The 24,401-nt window shown below is 43.3% G+C and overlaps 2 long non-coding RNA genes across 2 annotated transcripts; both read right to left on the bottom strand.

Moving 5' to 3' along the window:
* Positions 1-3,267: 3,267 nt before the first annotated feature.
* Positions 3,268-4,229, bottom strand: LOC124376887. The gene is made up of 2 exons (XR_006923967.1): positions 3,485-4,229; positions 3,268-3,327 (listed from the first exon to the last, which is right to left on the bottom strand). It is a non-coding gene; the product is annotated as an uncharacterized LOC124376887 (long non-coding RNA).
* A 5,413-nt stretch (positions 4,230-9,642) lies between these two features.
* LOC124376886 lies at positions 9,643-10,008 on the bottom strand. The gene is made up of 2 exons (XR_006923966.1): positions 9,860-10,008; positions 9,643-9,702 (listed from the first exon to the last, which is right to left on the bottom strand). It is a non-coding gene; the product is annotated as an uncharacterized LOC124376886 (long non-coding RNA).
* Positions 10,009-24,401: the final 14,393 nt, after the last annotated feature.

Raw genomic sequence — 24,401 nt, 5'->3', positions numbered from 1 at the left:
GGTTCTAGCCTTGCCCTGTTCTTGTTGTTTAGATATACCAGTGTGGAAAAAACACTCACAAAGGTATGTAGTTGGAAGGGTAAAAGACACCTCAATGCTTTTACTGTAAGCTCTGGAAATTCTGTCTGGCAACTTATCCAGAACTTATTATTAGCACACTGTATTGAATGACATAAATGGAGAAAACCCAATAGTGCTGTTCCACATAATTTAAGTTTGTAGATGCAAAGTGCCATTTTTTTAAAAGAATTGTATTGTTCACTAAAACATACTGCCAAACACTCAGTTTATCCTGTGTCTCAGTTTGAATATTTTAATTAAATTCATATGTTCTGGAAATGTTTGGAAAAATAAATTATGGGGGGAAAAAAGTGATTTTAATAGTGAAATTATGTAGGCTGTCTCGGACCACATGCATGCGGACCACCGGTTGAAAACCCCTGCATTAGACGAACAATGAGTGTGTTGTGGAACACACTTTGCGTGCTCCTAGATGATGGTTTCTGTATCATGATAGACAGATTTTAATTACTATCACTTTTTTGTTGAGACTTAAGGATGAAGTCATCAGATTATTCATTGTGTAACGAATTCTTCTTTTTTCGGCTGCTCCCATTAAGGGTCGCCACAGCGGATCATCCGTCTCCATACCACCCTGTACTCTACATATGTCTCTCTCACACCAACTACCTGCATGTCTTCCCTCACCACATCCATGAACCTCCTCCTTGGCCTTCCTCTTTTCCTCCTTCCTGGTGGCTCCATCCTCAGCATTCTTCTACCAATATAATTCATGTCCCTCCTCTGCACATGTCCCAACCATCTCAATCTCGCCTCTCTCACCTTGTCACCAAAACATCCTACATGCGCTGTCCCTCTAATAAACTCATTTCTAATCGTGTCTATCCTCGTCACTTCCAACGAAAACCTTAACATCTTCAGCTCTACTACCTCCAGCTCCACCTCCTGTCTTTTACTCAATGCCACTGTCTCTAATTCATACAACATCGCAGGTCTCACCACAGTCCTATAAACTTTCCTTTCATTCTTGCAGATACCCTTCTATCACAAATCACTCCTGTCACTCTTCTCCACCCACTCCACCCTGCCTGCACTCTTTTCTTTACTTCTCTAACACACTCTCCATTACTTTGCACTGTTGACCCCAGGTACCTGAACTCCTCCACCTTCTCCAGCTCTTCTCCCTGTAACCGCATCACTCCACTGCCCTCCCTCTCATACACACACATGTACTCTGTCTTACTCCTACTGACTTTCATTCCCATTCTCTCCAGCGCATATCTCCAGGCTCTTCTTAACCTGCTCCCTACTCTCACCACAAATCACAATATCATCCGCAAACATCATAGTCCAGGGAAGCTCCTGTCTGACCTTGTCCGTCAACCTGTCCATCACCACTGCAAACAGGAAAGGGCTCAGGGCCGATCCTTGATGCGGTCCAACCTTCACCCTGAACCAGTCTGTCATACCTACTGCACACTTCACTACCATCAAACTGTCCTCATACATGTCCTGCACCACCCTCACATACTTCTCTGACACACCTGACTTCCTCATACAATACCACAACTCCTCTTGGCACTCTGTTGTACGCTTTCTCTAAATCCACAATGCAATACCTTCTGTCCTTCTCTATACTTCTCAATTAACATCCTCAAAGAAAATAAGGCATCTGTGGTGCTCCTTCCTCGGCATGAAACCATACTGTTGCTCACAGATGGTCACCTCTTCTCTCAGCCTGGCTTCCACTACTCTTTCCCATAACTTCATGGTGTGACTGATCAACTTAATTCCCCTGTAGTTAATGCAGGTTACTGCAGATCGGTACCAGCACACTTCTTCTCCATTCCTCAGGCATCCTCTCACCTTCCAAAATCCTGTTAAACAATCTGGTGTAACGAATTAATCTTGCAAAAAGGGAAATATTTATAAGTAAATAACAGAATTACTCCTAAATATTTAAATTGAATTGAATTAACAGTAATTATTTGGTCTGTTCACCAAACAGACGTTATTTTTTTTTTATTAATTCTATAAAAGGGGTATCTCCCCTGTCACGGTTGCAGAGTGACCTGAAGCAAAACTTCAGGGTAGTGAAGAAAAGGGTTTTACTGAAGTAGTAGCGCAACAGGTAAACAAACATTAATGCTGAACAAAAAGTAAATGGTTCTTCGGGGAGGAAGAACAGAGTGGTCTCTGGAGGTATAAAGACCACGGTGGATATCCACAGGAAAGTGGAAGGTCGTGTAGCGAGGTCACAATGTTCATCTACGTGAAATAGTAGAACTGACGGTAAGTGAGAGCAAGAGAGGGGTTTATGTAGGGCTGTAGTTAACGAGCCACAGGTGCCGATACTTAGTATGATGGGGACAGGCTGTGTGTGTGGGTGTGTGTGTGTGTGTGTGTGGAGCTGAGGGATGGCGTGACATCCCTGGCCAAGAAAGATGCAACCCCCTTTACTTTATACCATACAATTAATAGAGCATGTAGTTAAGATCAAATATTGCAGGAACTTTGAAATGTAAGTGGTACTCAGAGACAATCACTTATGACAAATACAGCTTTTAATGAATGAGGCAAACACAACATAGAACTAACTACACAAACATACAAAAATGAAAAAAAGAAAAAAAGAAACAAAGTTAAGAATAGGTAAAAAGGAGGAAGAGAAGGAAAAAGGAGAGAGAAAGAGAAAGAAAGAAAAGAAATGGTAAGCTTAATCTTCAAAATAACCACAACCTAAACGAGAATCAAGAAATTCAACTTCACCTTAAAAATAAGGGGCTCAAGCTTAATCATGCATTTAGACTGGTTGGTAAAATGGTTACTTGCATTGGCTTGTTGCACAAGAGTCCGGATGTAGTCAACAAAGGAAATTCTTGAAGAGTCCGTTAGGAGGCAGTTTTTGAGTCCCATCTTCTGAGCAACGATTAGTTGGGTTTAAGTCATTTTTAAATGTCCCCGAGCCACACCTATCTTTAGTGGAATGGCATGAATTTTTCAAAGAAAGAAACTTTTTGTTTGAACGTTTTTCGTGGGTGGTTACCGGTTTATGCTTCCTTTGGAGAACTTGGTTTTATTCAAAGTGTATTAAGACAGTTATTCAAAGTGTATTAAGACAGTAGAGTGTATTAAGTGTATTAAGACAGTATTAAGACATTTCATGACTGTGCTGTCCTCACTGCAGTGTAGCAACTGTAGCTATACAGCCAGCTAACTCTGATGCAAAATGACGACAAGTCGTAGTGAGCGATTTCTTGCTGTTTACTGTGGCTTTCAACATCATCTTACATGACAGAGTGAAAACTGTAACAAAGGAAAAAAGTTCGAATGTTTTAACAAATCTTGTCTAATGAAATATACCTGTATCTACATGTAAATAAACACTGTAACTATGTTTGGTCTTTTCTTTTTAAACAGTATTGTAACATTAACTTATTAACATAATGAATTTTGTACTTACGACATTGCTTCTAGTGCTAACAACAGATGGATTACAAGTGCACACATACTGTCAGCTTCCTTTCTTCTATACAGGAAATAACCTCTAACCCCGAACTCCAGGTCTACATCGTATCAAAATAAAAGTCCTTAACATTTTGCCTTAATGGCAACACACTCCCCGCCTGGCATCTGTGAGGTCACTACACTTAACAAATTATGTATTAACTAAACATATGAACATCATTCTTTACTCAGAAGCAAAACAAGTTCTGTCACTGGTCTAAGGTACTTTTTTGAATGTCCTTGATCTGTGGTCTTCAATTCCACCTTACGGACTTTCCCGTCTTCTCCAGGAATAGCCTTTGTGATTATCGCCATAGGCCAGTTGTTGCGGACAACTAGGTTGTCCTTGAGGAGGACGACATCTCCTTCTTGCAGATTTTGGTGGGACTTGGTCCATTTCTTCCGGCCTTGTAAAGTTGACAAGTACACTTGTCTCCAACGGCGCCAGAACATGTTTGACAAGGCTTGTACTTGTCTCCACTGCTTAGTTAGGAGGTCTCTGTCCGTAAAGTCTCCTGGAGGAGGTGGAGTACTGACTTTCTGAGTTAACAACATAGATGGTGTGAGAATGAATGGATCCTCTGGATCATTTGAAACTGGAACCAGAGGCCTTGCATTCATAATTGCTGCCACCTCCGCCATTAGTGTGCACAAGACTTCATGGGTCAGGCGAGTGCCATTTTCAAGAAGCATTGACTCCAGGATCCTTGAGCCACTCCAATGAGGCGTTCCCATGAACCACCCATGTGCGAAGCATGTGGTGGGTTAAACACCCAGGAGCATCCTTGCTGGTGTAGGTACCTCTGTACAGCGGTGTCTGGTTGGTCTGCGCTCATCCCGAGTTCTCTGCAGGCCCCTATGAAATTCGTGCCACAATCTGACCGTAGTTGTTTGGCTGGTCCTCTTATGGCGAAGAAACGCCTTAAGGCATTGATACAGCTTGAAGTGTCCATTGAGGCAATCACCTCAATGTGAACCGCCCTGGAGCTCATACAACAGAATAATATGGCCCACCTCTTGCTCTCAGGCTGAACTCCTCTTGTACGTCTGGTAGTGATGTGCCATGGTCCGAAGACATCTAGCCCCACATACGTGAAGGGAGGGCAGGCCTTGAGACGCTCCGGTGGCAAATCTGCCATTAGTTGCTCCTGCATCCGTCCTCTGAGTCTACGACAGGTCACGCATTTGTGAAGAGTTGAGTTAATGAGCCTTTTACCTCCCAAAATCCAGAGTCCTGCAGCTCTCACAGCGCCTTCTGTTAAATGGCGACCCTGATGTTTTACTTGGGTATGATGATGTCTGATGAGCAGCAAGGAAACATGGTTGTCCTTTGGGAGAATTACAGGGTTCTTTTGGTCAACCTCTACGTCTGCGTTTTTCAGGCGGCCTCCGATACAGATGAGGTCATTCTGCAAGATAGGGTTGAGACGACGTAGACAGCTGTTTATAGGAATTGGCTTGTCTCTTTCTAGAGTTTCAAATTCCTTTCCAAATGCTTTTCTCTGAACGGCTCTAATGATGACTTCTCTGGCTTGGGAAAGCTCATCCGGAGAGCGAGGCAGCTCACATTTATGCCATCCTCTACACTTGTCCATCATGTTAGGGGACTTGTAAGATCTTGCAACATGAATTAAGAATGCCACAGCTCGCTGGAGAGTGTTAAAGGTGGAGAACCTCTCAAAACGCTCTATGCTGAGACCTTTCTTTTGTAGCTGGGTGGCATAACTCTTCACATCCGGACGAATCTCCGCATCCAATTCTGGTGAGACTAAACTGAATGACTGAGTAGGCTCTGGTTGACTGGAAAGCTTACGCAAAAAGGTAGGTCCACTGAACCACATTGTTTGTGTGAGACGTGATGCTGGAACAGACCTTGACGCAATGTCAGCTGGATTGTCCTCTGTGCGTCGTATTGCCACTGTTCAGGATTTGTGGTCTGGCGAATCGCTGGACTCGATTGTGGACATATACATAAAACCGTCTGGATTGGTTATGAATGTATCCAAGGACCACTCTGCTATCAGTGTAAAACTTAATGGAATCTAGCTTCAAGTCCAGTTCATCCTGAATCAGTTCAGCCACTTCCACAGCCAAAACCGCAGCACATAGTTCAAGTCTCGGTATGGTTGGCTCTGATTGAGGAGCAAGTTTAGACTTCCCCATGACAAATCCAATGTCAACAATGTCTTCTTGGATGGTCTTCAAATAGGCTACAGCCCCAATGGCCATAGTAGAAGCATCACAGAACACACAGAGTTCTATGCGTTCGGCCTTGGTTAGAGAGAGGCCTGTGTACATCCTTGAAATATGGAAGTGCTTCAACTCTTGAAGTGAGTTTCGCCAAGCCTCCCACTTGCCTAATTTCTCTTCAGGTAACGGAGTGTCCCACTCTGAAGCCTCAGAATTCAGCTCTCTGAGAAGGGCTCTGCCTTGGATTACAACAGGAGCCAAAAAACCCAAGGGATCAAAAACACTGTTCACCATGGAGAGAACTCCACGACGGGTAAACGGTTTTACATCAACTGACACAGAAAAGGTGAATGTGTCCGTAGCTACCTCCCACAGGAGGCCTAAGCTGCGTTGGATGGGTGACTCCTTCCCACAGAGGTCTACCTCTTTTCCAGCTGCCACACAGTCCTCACTTGGGAAAGCTGCCAAGACTGCCGGACTATTTGATGCAAACTTGTGGAGCCTGAGGTTCGACTCAGCAAGTGAAGCCTGAGTCCTACGCAACAAGTCAATGGCTTCAGCATCAGTAGGGACAGAACAAAGACCGTCATCAACATAAAAGTGACGTTCAACAAAGTTGACTGTGTCTTGTCCATATCTTTGTGCACCCTTTCTGACAGCCCTTCTAAGCCCATAAATTGCCACTGCTGGAGACGGGCTGTTCCCGAACACGTGGACCTTCATCCTGTAGTCTACGACTTCACTTGTTACATCATTGTTCTTGAACCATAAAAATCTCAAATAGTTCCTGTGTTTTTCTTCTACGAGGAAGCAGTAAAACATCTGCTGTATGTCTGCCATAACAGCCTCCTTTTCCTTTCGGAACCGCATGAGTACTCCCAGAAGGGAGTTGTTAAGATCAGGGCCAGTCAATAGGACATTATTTAAGGAGATTCCGGAGTGTTGGGCACTCGAATCAAACACCACCCTGATTTGACCTGGTTTTTGTGGGTGAAATACTGCAAAGCTTGGTAAGTACCAACACTCTTCGTCTTCCCTTAGTCCTGGTGCCACCTCAGCATGATCATTTTCCAGCAGTTTTCCCATGAATGCCACATATTGCTGTTCCATCTCCGGCTTTCTTCTCAAATTGCATTGAAGTGATTCGAATCGTTTGAGTGCTTGGCTGCGGTTGTTGGGCAACCGTTCTCTAGGCTGCCTGAACGGTAGTGGAGCGACCCAATTGTTTGAATCATTTCTGTAGACTTCTTTGTCCATTATGTTCAAGAAAGTCTCATCCTCAATTGATGGTGCCAGCTTGTTGTCCTGTTCGGTGCGGTCAAATACATTTTTACCCAGCCTGTCTTCTTTAGCCCTGCTGAGCCCTAAGACACTCTTCCTGGGCTCTTTGCCATGAAGTTCATCACTGACATGCATAAAACTTGTGCATGGTTGGAGGAGCGAGGCCGTTGACAATCATGCACTGTTGTCCTGTAAGTGCTGACATTTGGCTTGTGCGCATTTCCTAGGCAGACCTCTCCAATCAACACCCAACCTAGGTCAAGACGTTGAGCAAAGGGGCGTTGGGAGGGCCATTTACTTGTTCCCTTACCTTGTGCACTCTAATTACGTCTCTACCAAGCAGCAGGAGGATCTCCGCAGTGGGGTCCAACTCGGGAATGTGTTCTGCTACTTTGACGAGGTGAGGTTGATGAAGAGCGGCGTTCAGCGTGGGAATTTCAGCCCGGTTGTCAGGTAAGTCATTACATTCAATAAGTGGGGGGAGAGGGATTGTCACTTTCCCATCAAGTGCTTTGACCATAAAATCTTCAGCCCTTCTGCCAAATGTTTCCTCTGTGCCGAACACGTTCTCAATAAGTAAGGATATGGCTTACTCTGAACGTTGAAAAGGTCAAAGAAACTAGACGTCGCCAATGACCGGTTGCTTTGGTCATCTAAAACGATATATGCCTTGATGGCTTTATCTGGAGAGCCCTTGTGATACACCTTTGCTAGGCATATCTTGGAACATGACCTCCCAACTTGTCCTGCACCACATACTTCAGTACAGCTTGAACTGACGACTTCCCTACTGTTGTTACCCTCTTCTCCCTCCCCGCCATTCTGCGATGAGGTTACAGGAGCTGTGGTCTGCGGTGGAGGGCCCGGATGCATAGCGGAGACATGATTGGTGCTGTCACACTCAGAACATTTCACTACTGCAGTGCAGTCCTTCGCCACATGACTATTTGAGCCACAGCACTTAAAGCAGAATCCTCTCTCTTTCAGAAAGGCTTTCCTGTCTTGAAGGTCTTTTGCTCTAAAGGCTTTGCACTTCTTCAGTGGATGTGGCTTTGCATGTATTGGGCAGCTCTTATTTGGATCACTGGAAGTGCTTGACTCTGCTGGGGAGAAATTGGTCTTATGAACTGCAATGGGGTTCTTGGTGCTTTTAAGATAGGGACTTTCAACCTTTACAGAAGATCCACTAGCATTTAAAAAGGCAAAACTGGGATCATTCCTTTTCTTTGCCTCATAGCAGATGAATCTGGTAAAGAATTCAAATGGTGGAAACCGTCCTCCATTTTCTTCTTTATACTTTGAACCCGCAGAGATCCATTTTTCTTGAAGTCCATAAGGCAGTTTGGCCACTATAGGTTCAATGCCTCGTGCAGTATCAAGGTAGGACAAACCTGGAAAGTAGCCGTCTTCCTTAGCACACTGCACTTCCATCAGCAGATCTGCTAGCTCCCTTAACTTCAGATTTTCCTTTGCCGAAACTTTAGGGAACTTATCGAGTCGAGTGAAGAGGGCTTTTTCAACTACCTCTGGTGCTGCGTAGCATTCCTGAAGACGTTCCCAGGCTTTTCTGAGTGCTATGTCTGGACTTGCTACATGCACTGAACGCAGGCGTTTCACTTGGTTGCTGGATTCTTTGCCAAGCCATCGAGTCATTAAGTCTAGCTCCTCAGTCGCAGTGAGAGCCAGCCCTTGTGTAGCATTTTTATATGAAGACTGCCAAGCACGATAATTTTCCGGTTTATCGTCAAACTCATACAAGCTTGCGCTCACCAGGTCACGTCGAGCTAAATATTGCGCAAGATGTTCAGTTGCAGACACGCCCTGGTCGGGTTTTAGTTGGGGGTAATAGCACAGAGCAGAAATATTCAAGTCAGTATGAAACTTCTTTGAATCGACCTGAGCATCCTCTCTGTCAGTTAAAGTCTCACCGTATGACAGTTTGACTGCTGGTGGAACATAAGTATCGTCTAGAACATCCTCTGATATATTCACATTTCCTATGTTATTAACCTGTCGTGGCTCATGTAAAGGAACATGGACCTGCGGGTATGGAGAGAAGGATTGTTCGGACTGAAAATGAGAGTGCCATCCGCAGCAGGCTGAAAAGCCTGTGAGCAAGCCTTCGTAGCTGCTCCCTTTGTGGAGCTAGTGGGGCCAAAATGAGTTTGGACGTATTCGCTTGTCCGCTCCATTTTATCTTCTCCTGAAGCGCTCGTTGCATCCAACAGAATACACTTCGCAACTGTCTCAGCCGATTCCCAAACGGCTGCTTCAGCCTCAGCAGCCGCTGCTTCACGACACATGGCTAGTGTCTCAAGCTCAGTCTCTCTTTTTACTTTCTCCAACTGTGATTCAGCTTCTTTAGCTGCCTTTTCTATTTTAGCTTTAGCCTCTCTTTCTGCATATTCAGCACGTACTTTAGCAGCTGCTGCTTTAGCCCGTGCACGGATTACTGCACGGCTTGATGACGCAGATGAGTGAGAACTTCCACTTGCTACAGAAGACTTAGCACGTTTTCCTTCCATCTTGTCACGATGTTCAACACTAACTTCTCTGTCTTTTCACTGTGCTGTCCTCACTGCAGTGTAGCAACTGTAGCTATACAGCCAGCTAACTCTGATGCAAAATGACGACAAGTCGTAGTGAGCGATTTCTTGCTGTTTACTGTGGCTTTCAACATCATCTTACATGACAGAGTGAAAACTGTAACAAAGGAAAAAAGTTCGAATGTTTTAACAAATCTTGTCTAATGAAATATACCTGTATCTACATGTAAATAAACACTGTAACTATGTTTGGTCTTTTCTTTTTAAACAGTATTGTAACATTAACTTATTAACATAATGAATTTTGTACTTACGACATTGCTTCTAGTGCTAACAACAGATGGATTACAAGTGCACACATACTGTCAGCTTCCTTTCTTCTATACAGGAAATAACCTCTAACCCCGAACTCCAGGTCTACATCGTATCAAAATAAAAGTCCTTAACATTTTGCCTTAATGGCAACACAATGACCATATAAAATGCACATTTGTTTGGAAAATAAATAATATAGACTTTTGTGATCATTTTGATATTAAGCATAAAAAGAATTAGCATTAAAGCAGAGATATATTAATAAACCTTTTAAAGTGTAACTATTGTTGAGACAGAGTTAAACACTAGGTTTATTTAAAGGAGAAAATACATACAAGATATAGGTCTGTCATGGAATGTGGAACATTTTGTTTATTATTTAATTGATGAAAAAGAATGCTCGTGTGTGTGTGTGTGTGTGTGTGTGTTATACTCGACGTACTGGGGCAGAGTTTTGAGAGTAGATTGTTTTTATGGTTTAATCGTCCCTGTGAAGTCAGCCAGAAAAGCTAAGGGTCTGTTCTGCTTTGTGTCTTCCAGGGTTGGCGTATGACACTGTGGTATGAACATCCCTCAATTAAAGGTGTAAGCCGTGGTGCTAGTCCTTTGATTGAAACGCAGATGTCAAGGGTTAAAAGGAATGCCTGGGACATGAAGTCTAAATGACCCCTGCCCAGATGCTACAAGGTGGAGGAGGAGAGGAGCCTGCAAGTGGAGGAGGAGAGGAGGTTTTATTAAGTGGTTGAGAGGGGGCAAATTGTTGATGCCTCCTTACCATGTGAGGTATCAAATCAAATCAAATTTTATTTGTCACATACACATACATACAGGGTACAACATGCAGTAAAATGCTTTTAACGACGGTCCGGCATGAGGGAATAAAATAGGGTAAAAAGGGGAATAAAAATATAAATATAATAACAAAATTTAAAGAAAAATATAGTAAGAAAAAGAAGGCAGATAAATAAAGATATAAAGATATCTAAATATATGTATATGTATATATACATATATATATATATATATATATACACATACACAGAAAATGTTTATGGCAGTGTGCAGTTAACCAGTAAACAACAGTAAACAGTAAACAAGTTAGGCATGTTTTTGATTGTCCATAAGTGTCCGTGTGCAGTAAGGGGTGGTGTAAAGTGTCCTTGTGCGGAATGGTGTGGTATAAAAAAAGAATATAAGAAATATGAAATAAATATGAAAAAGAAAATGAAAATATGAAAAGTAAAGTGCACTGTGCTGTGCAAGTCCAGTGTATAATGTGCCGTATACGAAAAGTGTGATTGTGCAGGGGAAAAAAAAGGGTGATGATGGAGAGAGTGGGCCAGTTTTTAGATCCTGGGTGTTTCCTGGTTTAAACTCCGAATGGCCTGCGGGAAGAAGCTCCTCCTCAATCTCTCTGTGTTCGCCTTCAGGGAGCGGAAGCGTTTCCCCAAACGCAACAGAGAAAAGAGTCCATTGTTGGGATGGCTGAGGTCTTTCACAGTTTTCCTGGCTCTGGTCCTGCACCACGTGCTGTAGATGTCCTGCAGGTCAGGGAGCTCGGTGTGGATGGTAAGTTCAGCTGAACGCACCACCCTCTGGAGGGCTCGTCTGTCCTGCATGGTGCTGTTCCCGAACCAGGAAGTGATGCTACCCATCAGAACACTCTCAATAGTGCAAGTGTAAAAAGTCTTAAGCACCTGAGAGGGTAGTTTAAAGTCCCTTAAGCGTCTCAGATGGTACAGACGCTGCCGGGCCTTCTTCACCAGGGTGTTGATGTGACAGGACCAAGACAGGTCCTGTGTGATGTGAACACCCAGGTCCCGGAAACTGTCCACTCTTTCCACTGGAGTCCCGCAGATGTTTAGCGGTTGGTATGACCGCTCCTGCTTCGTGCTGAAGTCCACAATCAACTCCTTAGTCTTGCTGACGTTCAGGAGAAGGTTGTTCTCCTGGCACCATCTCTCCAGGTTTTTAACCTCCTGTAGGTAGGCCATCTCGTTGTTGTTGGAGATCAGGCCCACCACAACGGTGTCGTCAGCAAACTTGATGATGGTTGTGGAGTTGGAAGTGGCCACACAGTCATATGTGTACAGTGAGTACAGCAGGGGGCTCAGAACACAACCCTGGGGAGCGCCAGTGCTGAGGGTGAGGGTGGATGAGGTGTGTTTTCCCACCCGTACAGCTTGTGGTCTGTCCGTCAGGAAGTTTGAGATCCATTGACACAGCGGCAGGCTGAGTCCCAGGACCTCCAACTTAGAGGTGAGTGTGGAGGGAATTATGGTGTTGAACGCTGAACTGTAGTCCACGAACAACATCTTTGTGTAATTCCCGTTTCTTTGGTCCAGGTGGCTGATAGTAGTGTGGAGAAGATGTGCAATTGCGTCCTCAGTCGAACGGTTCTGACGGTACGCGAACTGTAGTGGGTCCAGTGTGTCCGGTAGTGAGGCAGTGATGAAGTCTCTGACCAGTCTCTCAAAGCACTTCATCACTACTGAGGTCAGAGCTACAGGGCGATAGTCATTTAGGCAGGCAGGCTGGGGTTTCTTCGGGACAGGGACAATAGTGGACTGTTTAAAACATGAGGGGACAACAGCCTGTTCCAGAGAGAGGTTGAATATCTCAGTGAACACCGGTGCTAGCTGGTCAGCGCAGGCTTTCAGAACCCGACCTGTGATTCCATCTGGTCCTGCTGCCTTCCTGGTATTCACTCTCTTGAATGCCCTCCTCACGTCATGCTCCGAGATGGTGAATGTGTTTACCTCTCTGGCTCTCTCAGCGTGCATGCTGGTTGTGCCACTAGCGCCGCTAGCGTGGTTAGCTGCAGCCTTGAAACGAGCGTAAAAGGTGTTTAGCTCGTCTGCCAGAGAAGCGTCCGCATTCACCATTCTGGAAGATGGTGTTTTATAGTCTGTTATTGTCCTTAGTCCCTGCCACAGGCTCCTGGAGCCACCTTGTTGGAACTGTGACTCCAGTTTCCTCCCGTAGCGCCGTTTTGCATCCTTCACCGCTCTGCGAACACTGTAAGACACAGCCTTGTATTCATCCATGTCCCCGGTGGCGAGCCCCGTGTTGTAGGCAGCCGAGCGGGATCTCAGAGCGTCGCGGATGGTTTTATCCACCCACGGCTTCTGGTTGGGAAACGTTCTGATAGTGGTTTTTTGCACCGTATCATCCGTTAGTTTCCTGATGAATCCCACAACCGCTTCCGTAATCATGTTGACGTCATCAGAGCTGCGCCGAAACATGTCCCAGTCTGCGTCATCCAAAGCGTCCTGCAGAGTGGCCACCGATTGGTCAGTCCAGCGCGCGACCTCCCTCTGAACCGGAGCTTCCTGTTTCAGCCTTTGTTTGTAAACAGGCATGAGGAAGATGGCAGCATGGTCCGATTTCCCAAACGGTGGACGTGATTGTGCCTTGTAGCTGTTCTTAAATGTTGTGTAGCAGTGATCCAGTGTTCTTTCGCCCCTGGTGGGGCAGGTGATGTGCTGATAAAGTTCGAGTGCGCGCTGAGGTCGGCACTGTTGAAATCTCCGACCACAATGAGCGCAGCGTCCCGATGCTGTGTTTGTTGTTGCGTTAATGACTCATGTAAGTCCCATACTGCAGTGTCCGTGTCCGCTTGAGGTGGAATATAAACGGCACTGACTATGACCGAGCTGAATTCCCGAGGTAGATAGAAGGGCCGACATTTGATGGTCAGTAGTTCCAGGTTTGGTGTGCAGAAGCGTGAAAGAGGAACAATGCTCGCGCTGTCGCACCAGTGTTTGTTCACCATCAGACACACTTCACCTCCTCTTGACTTCCCCGACTCCAGTGTTCTGTCCATGTGGTAAACCGAAAAGAACTCGGCCGGCTACCGCTGGGTTCAGCCATGTCTCGGTGAAGCAGAGAAGGTTGCAGTCCCGAATGTCTCTCTGGAACTTGACCCTTGCCCTGAGGTCGTCGAGCTTGTTCTCCAGTGACTGGACGTTGGCTAACAGGATACTAGGTAAGGGAGCGCGGTGTGCGCGTGCCCTCAGCCTGTTCCTGACGCCAGCTCGTTTCCCTCGCGGACGCCGGTACGGGTCGCGTCCTTTGTTCACCCTCAGGATCTCTCTCAGCCAGCATGGGTCCGGGTTTAAAAGCGGCGATAGGTGAGTGCATTGTACACCAATAGATATGAGTGTCTCTGTCATATCTAATGGTGTCCATCTTGTGTAGATGGAAATAAAACTAGTTAAATAAAAGTATAAAATAAACAAAAAGAAAACCGTAGCCGGAGCAGTCGTGACGGCAGCCGACCTCACCGGCGCCATCTTGGTATTCGTGGAGTCTCCTCATAATGGTGTTTGAGATGGTCAATGTTGACCTTGCATGTTAATCAGCCATCTGAATTCACAAGATCAACACTTTTCCTCTCTATTTTGGGGACCATAAATAGACCAAAATAATTAGGGTCAAGTTTTCCTCCTTTGCGCTGTTCATTGCGCACATTACGTCGCCACACCATGTCTTTCACCAAAAGGCTTTGTTGGGTTCTATTTGATAGCCTTTTTTTTCTTCTGTTTGTTTTTTACAAATTACTATCAACAATGTACATTCAAACTGTTTCCTGTTTAGCCATTATTGAAGGAACCATCAACCTTTTGGAAAAATGTTGTTAATAACTAACAGCTGTTGCGGAGTTTAAACCAGAAAACACCCAGGATCTAAAAACTGGCCCTCTCTCTGTCCATCATCACACTTCTTCTCTGTACATGTCTCACCTTTCGCACCACGACACTTTAAAATCTGGACTCGTACAGCACAGTGCACTTTATATTTTATACCACACCATACCGCACACAAACACTTTATGGACAATCTAAACCCTCTTAAATCGTTTATTGTTGACTGTTGTTCTACTGGTTCACTGTTTACTGCCATTTTTGTTATTTTTTTGTATATACAACCCCTGGCAAAAGTATGGAATCACCCTTCTCAGAAGATGTTCATTCAAATGTTTAATTGTGTAGAGAAAAAACCAAGCACATATATGCCACAAAACAATTTTCACTCAACAAAACAATATTCTGGCTGTATAAAACACTTAAAAAAACAACAAAGAAAGATAACTATAGTCAATTACAAGTGTTTTTACAGATCAAACAAAGGAAAAAAATATGGAATCACACAAATCTGAGGAAAATTATATGGAATCACCAAATAAAAACACTACTAGTACTTTGTTGCACCACCTCTGGCTTTTATAACAGCTTGAATTCTCTGAGGCATGGATTCAGCTAATGACAAACAGTATACTTCATCAATCTGTCTCCAGCTTTGTCTTATTGCAGTTGCCAGATCAGCTTTGCAGGTTGGAGCCTTGTCGTGGACCATTTTCTTTAATTTCCACCACAGATTTTCAATTGGATTGAGGTCCGGACTATTTGCAGGCCATGCCATTGACATTATATGTCTTTCCTGTAGAAATGTTTTCACAGATTTTGCCCTATGGCACGATGCATTATCATCCTGAAAATGATGCTACCATCACCAAACATCCTTTCAATTGATGGAATAAGAAAAGTGTCCAAAATCTCAACATAAACTTGTGCATTTATAGAAGATGTAATGACTGTCATCTCTCCCATACCTTTACCTGACATACAACCCCATATCATTAATGATTGTGGAAATTTGCATGTTTTCTTCAGGCAGTTGTCTTCATAAATTTCATTGAACGGCACCAAACAAAAGTTCCAGCATCATCACCCTGCCCAATGCAGATTCGTGATTCATCACTGAATATAACTCTCATCCAGTCATCCACAGTCTAAGATTGTCTTTCTTTAGCCCACTGGAACCTTGTTTTTTTCTGTTTAGATGTTAATGATGGTTTTCGTTTGGCTTTTCTGTATGTAAATCCCATTTCTTTTAGGCGATTTCTTACAGTCCGGTCACAGACATGAACTCCACTTTCTGCCCATTTGTTCCTCATTTGTTTTGTTGTGCATTTTCTGTTTTCAAGGCATATTGCTTTAAGTTTTCTGTCTTGGCGCTTTGATGTCTTTCTTGGTCTACCAGTACGCTTCCCTTTTACAACCTTTCCATTTGATTTGTACTTGGTCCAGATTTTAGACACAGCTGACTGGGAACAACCAACATTTTTTGCAACATTCTGTGAAGATTTACCTTCTTTGAGAAGTTTGATAATCCTCTCCTTTGTTTCAACTGACATCTCTCGTGTTGGAGCCATGAGTTATGTCAATCATCTTGGTTCAACACATCACTAATGTGTGCAAGCACTCTTTTTTTAACTGCAGACTAATTAGCAGTTGTAATCAGATACAGGTGTTTGTTTTAGAAATGCAAAGTGCAGTGTGATTCCATATTTTTTTCCTCTGTTTGATCTGTAAAAACACTTGTAATTGACTATAGTTATCTTTCTTTGTTGTTTTTTTAAGTGTTTTATACAGCCAGAATATTGTTTTGTGGCATATATGTGCTTGGTTTTTTCTCTACACAATTAAACATTTGAATGAACATCTTCTGAGAAGGGTGATTCCATACTTTTTGCCAGGGGTTGTACATCTTTTTCTCTCATATATCTTTACTTATTATTATTATTATTATTATTATTATTATTATATTTTATAGAGGTTTTTATACTTTCAGTCTTCTCTTTCTTTGTATTAATTTTCTCCCCATCCTATTCCCTCATGCCGGACTGTCGTAATAAGCATTTTACCACATGCCATACCCTGTATGTATGTAACAAATAATATTTGATTTGATTTGATCTGTTAAAATTTGTTACGGCACTTCAAATTGATACACGATCCATATTAAAATTTGTTTAACTTCTGCAGCAGACTTTGATTTAAGGTGTTATGCCTGTGTCCATCTCGTGCAATAATCTATTATCACACACATATACTGATTTTCCTGGTCAGATTTGACCAACTTTCCAATTAAGTCCATTCCAAGCAGTTCGGATGGAGTCTTGACCTGCAAAAACAGACATGAATAGAAATCATCATATTTTACATATTTTGGAAATATGTATTAACAAGAAATAAAGTGTAATATATTATTATACACTAACCGGCCACTTCATTACTAGTACCGGCTTGGACCCCCTTTTGCCTTCAGAACTGCCTTAATTAATTCAATTCATTTTTATTTGTATAGCGCTTTTAACAATGAACATTGTCTTAAAGCAGCTTTACACAGATAATGTGGTGATTAAAAGTGAAGATGTTCTTTATAAGTAAGTTTGTCCCTGATGAACAAGTCGGTGGAGACTGTGGTGAAGTAAAATCTCCCCGAGATGGCATAGGGAAGAAACTTTGAGAGGAACCAGACTCAAGAGGGAACCCATCCTCATCTGGGTTGCACCAAATGTCAATTTGTAGCAGATATAATGTTGCGGGGTACAGTGATGATGATCAGAAGCAAAAAGTAGTCCTGAGTCGATGTAGGAGACTGTTGACATTAACTACAGTCCAATCCATCCTCAAACCACCGTGAACGTTTGTAATCCTTTGCCACAGAAGTGCCGCTCACTGGATATTTTCTCTTTTTCGTACCATTCTCTGTAAACCCTAGAAATGGTTGTGCGTGAAAATCCCAGTAGATCAGCAGTTTCTGAAATACTCAAACCAGCCCGTCTGGCACCAACAACCATGCCACGTTCAAAGTCACTTAAATCACATTTTCTTCCCCATTCTGACGCTCGGTTTGAACTGCAGCAGATCGTCTTGACCATGCCTAAATGCATTGAGTTGCTGCCATGTGATTGGCTGATTAGAAATGTGTTAACGAGCAGTTGGACAGATGTACCTAATAAAGTGTTAATATATATCACCTAAATTTGCTCTTGATACCTTGGTCGGTTTGAGGTCTGTCTTCGGCTTTATATCTTTATTTTTCTGGCACACTATACACTGTGATACCTTGACATTTTAATTATATGAATTTGGTATTATATAATTAAAAAGGTATTGAATTTATGAAGTCAGTGTGGTAAATGTTAAGGTGCATAAGCCTACCCATTTCTCTATGTCTGCTGACATGCCAGGCCAGTAGTACTGCTTAGAAATTGCATCTCTAGTTTTAAGCTGGGCATAATGTGCACCTATGTTGCTGCTATGAAACTCCTGAAACAGCGTGTCGGCATCCTCTGCACTGCAAACAACTCTACATTTTTTCATGTTGCTGGATCCCTTGTGTCGAATGTAAAATAAAATAATGACATCATAATCATTAAATCCTTTTTAAAAAAAGTGTGAACAGTCAAACTCAAATCATTGCTCTTGCTGATTTTTTTTAATCTAATACATCAACTTTAAGTACGAAATGTTCACTTTCTGCCTAATATCATAATCAAATTCAAACACAATTGAAACTCTAATAAAAATCAGACATTGCGTTTGAATTGTGGTTTAATAGAAGCATTTATAAAAAACAATTTATTGATACTGACCTGGACAGAAATCATGGTACCCCTAGAAAACTTTGAAAATAATTTAACTACAGGGACATGATAAACGTCTCTAGGTTACGACCGTAACCCTAGTTCCGCAAGGGAACGAACCGCTGCATCGAAACGCTATTGGAACGCCCGTGGAGCGGCCCACATCTCTCGTGGCACATAAATTGCCTGGAGATGATGGCAGTGTTTTTAGGGTTAAGACACTTTCTCCCAGACCTGAGAGATCGCCATGTGTTGGTCCGCACGGACAATACAACGGTGGTCTCTTACATCAACCACCAGGGGGGTCTCCGATTTCGCCCCTTGTACAAGCTAGCACAAGCGGTCCTCTTGTGGTCTCAGGACAGGCTCCTTGTCCTTGTGGCCTGGTGGCCACTCATGACCGCTCCCCACCCCGTGAGGGAAGCGGCTGTCGTTAGCGTCACGCTATGTCAGGTCTTTCCAGACATCCAAGGCTCGAAGGGCACACTGCGGGACCTTAATAGTACGATGCGGGTTCCCCTTGAGGGAGAACCACCTGCCCCGGAGCCACCACTGGTGTGGCCTCATGTGCAGGAGCCCGAGCGGAACTATGCTGGACGCCGCTGCCATGAGACCTAGCAGCCTCTGGAACTGCCTCACAGTGAGTGGCTGGCCTTCCCGCACTCTCCTGACGGCAGTGAGGATGACCTCGACCCGAGCAGGCGACAACCGTGCCTGCATCCTGGCCGCGTCCCACACTACGCCCAAAAAGGTGGTTCTCTGTGCTGGAGAAAGCACGCTTTTGCTGGCGTTTAGCCGAAACCCAAACACCTTCATGTAGGCGAGGACGACATCTCGATGCCGAATGAGCCATGATCAACCAATCGTCGATGTAATTAAAAATGCAGCAGTGTCAGTGCTGCATCGATGCACTTTGTGAAGGTGCGGGGCGAGAGTGCCAGGCCGAACGGGAGGACCCGATATTGATATGCCATGCCCCCGAAAGTAAACCTCAGGAACCTCCTGTGTGCAGGAGGGATGGAGATGTGAAAGTACGCATCCTTCAGATCTATAGTGACGAACCAGTCCCCGAACCTGATCTGCGTCACGACCCCCTTGAGGGTGAGCATCCTGAACCGGAGTCTCGTGAGAGAGTGGCTCAAGGAGCGAAGATCTAGAATGGGACGCAACTTACCATCCTTCTTCGGAACGGCGAAGTACGGGCTGTAGAAGCCTGACTCTCGAACCGAGGGGGGAACCACCTCGATGGCCCCTTTTCCCAGGAGTGTGCGCACTTCTTGTTCCAGGACCAGAGCCTGCTTGGGCCCCACCAGGGTGGGACACATCCCGTTGAAACGGGGAGGAGAGGACGCGAACTGAATCACGTAACCACCCTCTATAGTCCACAGGACTATCTGAAGCACATCCTGTGGCAGAGCCAACGCCACGGCCTCCTGGTGGTGCGGGGGAGGGACGGGCACCGTAGCGTGAGGTGCACACCACCCCCTCGACTGAAGACCGTCAGGATCTCCGCTCCACAGCCCGTTTGCTGGGCCCAGAGCGAAGCCTCGGATCCTTAGGCCCCGCCCGCGGAGATCAGGTGGCGACGCTCTGTTTCTGGGCTTCGCGGTGCCTGGAAGGACCAGGCTGGGGCTGCCGCCGACCAGCCCCACGAGATCGGCTCATTCATCCGACTCCAACCCCGCCGTTAAATCGGCCTGCGAGCCCCTCGAGCGCCGGTGCTGCTTCGCGGGACCGGAGCCGCGAGAAAGAGCGATCTTCTCCAGGAGCGAAGCGTGCGCATAGCCATGCGGCTACAATGCGAGCAATCGACCCCCTCGAGAGCCGACTGTGCATGCTCCACTCCCAGGCAAACAACCCACCGATCATGTGAATTCTTACCGGTAATGAAACGCGGACATGGATGAACACATTTTCAGAAACTGTGTCTGCCAGCCATCACTCGATCAGAGAAAAAACAGCGAAACAGCGCTTAGCTGAATGAGCAGAAGCTAGCGTCTGGTCCATCTCGCAGCCATTTGTAGCTTCCTGTTTACGCGACGTCGCCCGCTGATGACGTCAGGTTCCAAACGCCTATTGGTCAGATTACACACGCAGTTCAGAGTGTGGTCACACAAGGGCGTTCCCATAGTGTTTCGACGCAGCTCGAGTTCCTGAAGGGGAACTAAAGTGTGCCCTTTAGTTAGCATCAAATGTGTCAGTCTGCCTATTTAAAGGGTGAAAAGTCGTCACTTTGCTGTTTGGGTTTCATGAATATGGACCACAGAAAGCTAAGGAGAGAGTTGTCTCAGGAGATTAGGACGATTAGGAGAAAGGTAAAGGCTAGAAGACCATCTCCAAACAGCTGGATGTTCCTGTGACTACAGAGGCACATATTATTCAGAAGTTTACAGTCCACGGGACTGTAGCCAACCTCCCTTGACGTGGACGCAAGAGGAACATTGATGACAAATTGAGACGGATAATACGAATGGGAACCAAAAAGATTAGAGGTGAACTCCAAGCTCAAGGTACATCAGTCTCAGATCATACCATTCGTCGCTGTTTGAGCCAAAATGGACTTAATGGAAGACGACCAAGGAGAACTCCACTGTTGAAGGCCAATCATAAAAAAGTGAGACTGGAATTTGCCAAAATGCATACTGACAAGCCACAAAGCTTCTGGGAGAATGTCCTTTAGATAGATGAAACAAAACTATGTGACAAGTTACATCAGCTCTATGTTCACAGATGGAAAAATTAACATACAAACAAAAGAACACTGTACCTACTGTGAAACATGGAGGAGGCTTGGTTATGTTCTTTGCTGCATCTGACACAGGGTTATTTGAATCTGTGCAGAGTACAATGGAATTTTAAGACTATCCTGGCATTCTGGAGTGAAATGTGCTGCCCAGTGTCAAAAAGCTTGGTCTCAGTCACAGGTCATGGGTTCTGTGATGATCACAAATGTTGAGCCCAGTAGCTCCTAATTTTATACCAAAGACTGTTGAAAGAACATTTACTTATAATCTTATACTCCAGTGCTCATGTTAGTTCTCACTCTTCAGTGTTCTGTATTGTTGAAAGATTTATGATCACACTCTTGATGTCACCCAAATGAGGATGGGTTCCACTTTTGAGTCTGGTTCCTCTCAAGGTTTCTTCCTCATAACATCTAAGGGAGTTTTTCCTTGCCACAGTCGCCACGGCTGCTCATCAGGGATAAATGCACACCATTCACCTTCACTGTTGATTTGTGTAAAGCTGCTTTGAGACTATGTCTGTTGTGAAAAGCGCTATACAAATTGACTTAACTTGACAGGAAAATGACCCAAATCACACAGCTAAAAACACCAAAGAACATCGAGGCCAGTTTCATTACTTTATTTTTAATGCTCCTGTTGAACCACAAAAGCAATATCACATTTTGATTTAATTATTACTTTTGTATTATAATTAGTTATTTTAGCGACATTTGTGGGTTTTTCTTTCTTTAATAGAAGGGAACCAACAATTTTCTCTGCATCTGTATAATAAGGTTGTCAGGGAACCACCTGCCAAGCCCCCTTTGGTGGCTCTCTATGCCTTCACTCTCACTGGAGCTCCAGGCATAACCATGCACACCTGGAGCTCATTGTCAATCATGCCTCCACTCTCTCTGGAGAGTGCTCGAAGCTCCTCATCACACCACCCCGCTCCTACATAAACCCCAATAACTTTTGCTACATAAATTGCAAAGAAAAACATGCATTAGCAACAACATAAGTGGAAGTAGTGCTTTAAATGGACAAATTTATTTTAGGAGTGATATTATGGACCAAAATAAAAAATGTAGGAACATAAATTAGATCAATGTAAAAGTTTAATAGGTAAAAAAAAAAGGGGGTTTTAATTGTTGTATTCTTATTATTCCATTTTAAATATGTTAAAGTGTGATTTTATTTAAAGTTATCATTTGAAACACCTGAAGCACAAAGTAATTTTTGTTAGCTATGCAAGGTAATTATATCATGAGTAACTGAAGTGGTTGCATTGCTGAGCGCAAAAAAGTATATAATTTAGAATAACAAGTTTTGTTAGTGCAACTGCAAATTAGTTCACATAAAATATATAGAAAGTTTAAAAATGTAAATGTTACATTGCAGGAAAAAAAAACATTATTTTGAAAGTCATATTTGTACAAGTATGTAAATATGTTAGTTTAATTTCTACCTTGCAGTGAACACACACTACAATACAGCAGTATTTGGCTCAGTAGAGATAAGGCATCCACAAGAACACCCTCTCCACCTCCGTTACCAAACAAAGCTGACCCGTTCCAATCACACTTTTAACCTGTAGCTCATCAGATGAAGAAATATGAATAGACAAATAATAGAATAGTTGTTTGAAATGGAAATGTGTTGCGAGAAGGAAAATACCTTTATTTTGAAAGTCGCAACTGGATATAAATTCTCTTTCCTTTGTCAAAAGAATTTGTTTAATATGTTACACTTTAAATTTTTCCCTGCAGTGTATATGGAGTTAAACCAACCACAAGGATTCTCCTTCCACCTCATTTGCCAAATAAAGCTGAACATTTACAACCATATTAAAACCTACAACTGGTCAGATTCCTCCAATTTCTGTGTTAAAAGTATTCCATGTTAAAGAACAGAAAATACCCTCATGGTCACTGAAATATGTTGGAAGTACTATAGGTTCTACATTGTAATGTGGTGTTTTTACGTATACATGATCAATTAATGTGCCCTTTTCTGTTGTAGTTTGTTTGACATGTTGAACAAACCCTCATGTGTGTTATAAACTTGCAGATTGTTGAAAAGTTTAAAATTTTATCATTGAAATCTTCAATGACAGCAATTGTATTATTTAGGGGTTCTAGAAAATCCAACAATTTGCCAAGATTTTCTTTAAACAAAGAAATTGGATATGATGGTGGCTGATAAATTACTGCAATTAATATATTGTACATCGCATAGTTGCAAACTAAACATTCTAAATTGACATTTGGTACCTGGACAACATTATTTACCAAACTGTTTGAGGTATACATGCCAACACCCCCATGTTGCTGAGCTTTTAATTCAGTTAATGTAGGGTTACTGCTACTGTAAGATAAACTGCGTGGTTGACTATTAAAACTGTAACCGGCAATATGTATAGTTTCTAATGAGACATCTGCATGTAACCAGGTCTCAGTAACAGCAATGCAGTTTGGTTGCAAATGCTCAGTATACAAAATCAAATCTGCTAAATGATGTCTTAAATTTTGCACATTCATCAAAAATACACTGAATGTGTTTTCACTTTGTGGCATGGTATATTTTTAAAAGGAAATCTGGGCATGCTTTGAATTGCATCCTTGATGCTGTCTTTACAATATCTCTTCAAAGTCTTGAATAATCAAACCAGATAAACTTCTAACATGACTTAAAGCCACATATGCCTGTCCAGGTGCAAATATTTTTTTAAGCAACACTACTGCTTTATCAACAGTAATTCCTTGTACTTTATGTACTGTACAAGCCCAAGCAAGTTTTAGTGGAAATTGTCGAACTCCCCCTTTATTATTAACTTTTTCTCTTATGGTTTGATACCAGTAGAATCCATTTCAACTGCTGTAGTATATGCAGAACATTTCCTCCTTTGTGCACCAACCTGATTGTCATCAAATTTAACATACACTGTTTGAGGGAACATGTTGTCACTGTTTGGAAAAACTGTGTGTTACTGTGCCACACACCCCATTAACAAGACCATCCATAACATCTACATTTGTACATGGCATTACACGAGCGCCTTTCCCTAAAAGCAGTGTTTCATCTAAATATGTATTATAGGTATTGGAATGATGACCATTTTTCAATTCAAGTTTCCCTGTCTTATTAGGTGTAAAATCTTGAGCTTCAATTGTAACATATTCAGGGCACGTTTTACACAGTTGCTGAACATTAAGCTCATTTACCTGTCTGTTGGTTGGAAATATGTGTAAAACTAAGCTGTCTTCATTGGTTTCACAGTTTCTTAATAACTCAGTGTCACTGTTTAACATTGGTTCCACTACAGCAATCCCAGTAGGAGCAGTTAATAAAATACATGTATTGTCAGGATGACGACAC

Source organism: Silurus meridionalis, chromosome 23, assembly GCF_014805685.1.
Source record: "Silurus meridionalis isolate SWU-2019-XX chromosome 23, ASM1480568v1, whole genome shotgun sequence".
NCBI classification, from domain to species: domain Eukaryota; kingdom Metazoa; phylum Chordata; class Actinopteri; order Siluriformes; family Siluridae; genus Silurus; species Silurus meridionalis.
The sequence above is the reverse complement of the archived record's forward strand: the minus strand, read 5'-3'. Positions and strand labels throughout refer to the sequence as shown.